Source organism: Hyperolius riggenbachi, chromosome 2, assembly GCF_040937935.1.
Source record: "Hyperolius riggenbachi isolate aHypRig1 chromosome 2, aHypRig1.pri, whole genome shotgun sequence".
In the NCBI taxonomy this organism is placed as follows: Eukaryota; Metazoa; Chordata; class Amphibia; order Anura; family Hyperoliidae; genus Hyperolius; species Hyperolius riggenbachi.
This window is the reverse complement of record NC_090647.1, coordinates 146,850,758-146,853,951: the sequence shown is the minus strand read 5'-3', so window position 1 is coordinate 146,853,951 and position 3,194 is coordinate 146,850,758. Positions and strand designations below refer to the sequence as shown.

The window sequence follows — 3,194 nt, the reverse complement described above, 5'->3', positions numbered from 1 at the left end:
TAGGAAGGAGTGGGAGGATTTTTTGGGCCAATCATAAAGCTCAGGCTATCCGTTTTCACATCCGTTTTTTGCCTGTGGAGCTGGAGATGCGTTTTCTCATTGCTTTCACTCCCCCTGCGTGTATCCATGGTCCTGATCCGTTGCGTGAAAATGCAGCAGATCCGGACCTTCCGTTCAGGTTTTCAAAACGGGTCCCCGCAAACGCAGACGGATCCGTTTTTTACTTGGGTGAGGCTGGCTGCTATTTTAAACATTAGTATCCGGGACTCCGTTTTTCATCAGGTTTGAAAAACGCAGCCACGGATACGTTTCCGGACCTAGTGTGGACCAGCTCTAACTGTGGAAAAAATATATTATTATAAAGGCCGTGTGTAATCACTCGTAAATAATGAACTTGATATTTTGAATGTTGAATAAGCAAAAGAATGAATTTAGATTGAACACAGCTTCTACAGCATACTTTGGTAGGATATCTACTTTATTCATATAAGTGATGTGTGAATTGTGAATGAAGATCTTCTACAAAACCTAGCTGATTTTGAAGAAATATGAATCTTTACAAGCACATGAATACTTCAACTGGATGGTGCTACAATCCTTATGTGCATTAAAATTAAATATAAAAAACAAAAACAAAATGGACCCTTGAACATATGCACATGAAAAATTATCAATCCAACACCATAAATTCTGCAGCTAGATCGTTGCTAGGACGAAATCCTGTATAACGACTGTGTGGGTCTGGAAATGCTTGTCGCACCATTTTGACAACGCAGGAGGGTATTGGTCTCCGATCTCCTTTGGATAAACATCCGTGGACCCAACCTGTGAACGCTCGGTACACAGCTTTGCGTAGTCTTCTACAATAGATATAAAAAAACAAAAATTAATAAACATTTTTATTAAATATAAATTTTTTCCAGCGGTCCGTGTTTTGTAAAACTTGGGATCAGGAATTAATTTTTTTTAAAGCTTCTCTTTGTCAGGCAAACAGCGATATTTGAAATAAACATTACAATAAAGCTACGGGGAGCAAGCGCTACAACAAGGACCTGTACAGGAGAAGGGACGGTGTATGGGACACAGAGCCTCCCTGTCTTTAGGTGAGTATTTGATATTTTTTTTGTTTTGTTTTTTTTACATGGGTTCACTAAAGCTTTTTTTTTTTTGATTCGTAAACCAGAATTCTGATTTGAAAAAAAAAAATATTTTTTCAGATCTACAATTGCTAATAACAATACACTGTAGAGATTTATATACTAACCTGTTTCGATCTTTATTTTCTGGATTCACTGGGTTACAATTATTGGTCAGAAAAAGAAAAATCTGGGCCCATTCCTCATTGGCACATAGTTGAGGAAACATTGGATGCTGGGTAATGCATGTCAAGTTCACCATCATTACATTTACATTTGGTATTTCGGAACAACACACCGACTCCATACCGGTTGGCATGTTTACACAATTCTGGCACATGCACCAGCCAGTATGGCCTATCTTGTGCCTGTCATAATCGTCAAAATGGTTTGGATTTGTTCGATCCCGAATTGGATTTACTGGAAAGCTGTCACTGGATTGATCCTGGCCACTCATCTGCCTCATTCTGGCATGTAAATGTGCTATCTGAAAAAATAATAATAAATACAATGGTCACATAACACCTCTATACAGGTCCCAGCCAGCTTACGCACGCCTAACTTACAAAGAGCCCATTCAAATAGGTTTGACGTTATTTTTTATTCAAGGGAGAAGGTTCAAGAAGTGGATTAACAATCACACCAAGTGACCAGCAAAACCATTAGACTCACCCACAAACGAGTCAAACACTATCTGTCCTCCTATCGGTGAATCATGCTCCCTCTAGCATCGTTCATTAACCTATCCTATATGTCATGTCACATACAGCTTCCTTTACGTGACATGACAGTCTTAAAGCAAAGCGATGCTGTATTGATAGAGGGAGCAGGCTGTAGAGTGGGTCGAAGGACAGGGTTGTACTCCAGCTGGTAGGTGAGTCCAGCTCCGCTGGAAGGGGGCATGTGGATGTTATGGCACATGGGTGAGAAAACGGAGGAAATTATGTAGAACAAAAATCGAGCAACATGGGCGGACAAACAGGAACGGAGGGGAGGGTGAGTTTTTGGGGTTTGGTATAAAAACTAACATTTAACGCAGTTTGATGTCCTTTTTTTATTTATCATGTACTGTAGGGGAAGTGGCTATACTTTGTGTTCTGCACATAAGAAATATAATTTTTAAAATTGTAAGGAACAAAAGATAATTGTCTTACCCGTTCTGCACGTGTCTCTCCTTGACGATTTGTAGAGGGCCCAGCTTGTTGTGATGCCATTTTAAAAGAAATTCAAATGAAATCCAAAAGAACAAGTTCTAAGAATCAAAAACATTAAATAAATAAATATTAGTTTTCTTAAAAAATAGACTATGATTAACAGCTGTCGCTATGCCAGCAGCAGTAACAACAACTGATTATCAACCGCCACTCTGCCAGCAGCACTAACAGCCACTGATTAGCAGCCCTTACTGTGCCAGCAGCAGTAAAAACCACTGAGTATCAGTCACCACTGTGCCAGCAGCAGTATAAGTCACTAATTAGCAGCTGCCACTGTGCCAGCAGCAGTAACAGCCACTGATTACCAGTCGCCACTGTGCCAGCAGCAGTAACAGCCACTGATTACCAGTCGCCACTGTGCCAGCAGCAGTAACAGTCACTGATTACCAGTCGCCAATGTGACAGCAGCAGTAACAGCCACTGATTACCAGTCGCCACTGTGCCAGCAGCAGTAACAGCCACTGATTACCAGTCGCCAATGTGGCAGCAGCAGTAACAGCCACTGATTACCAGTCGCCACTGTGCCAGCAGCAGTAACAGCCACTGATTACCAGTCGCCACTGTGCCAGCAGCAGTAACAGCCACTGATTACCAGTCGCCAATGTGCCAGCAGCAGTAACAGACACTGATTAACAGTCGCCAATGTGCCGGCAGCAGTAACAGACACTAATTCTCTGCCGCCACGGTGCAAGCAGCAATAACAGCCACTAATAATTATTTACCTCTGTGACAGCAGCAGTGTAAGACACTAATTAGCAACTGCAACTCTGTAAGCAGCAGTAACAGCCACTGATTATCAGCCACCACTGTGCCAGCAGCAGTAACAGCCACGGATTACCAGTCG

The 3,194-nt window shown here is 41.9% G+C and overlaps 1 long non-coding RNA gene across 4 annotated transcripts in view; it reads right to left on the bottom strand.

Moving 5' to 3' along the window:
- Positions 1-460: 460 nt before the first annotated feature.
- Positions 461-3,194, bottom strand: part of LOC137545897 (uncharacterized) — a 104,937-nt gene continuing 102,203 nt past the window's right edge. For all 4 annotated transcript variants that reach the window (XR_011026118.1, XR_011026115.1, XR_011026116.1 and 1 more), the window contains exons 3-5: positions 2,291-2,388; positions 1,265-1,623; positions 461-860 (exon numbers count right to left, since the gene is read on the bottom strand). This is a non-coding gene — a long non-coding RNA (uncharacterized lncRNA). The remainder of the gene's footprint in view (positions 861-1,264; positions 1,624-2,290; positions 2,389-3,194) is intronic.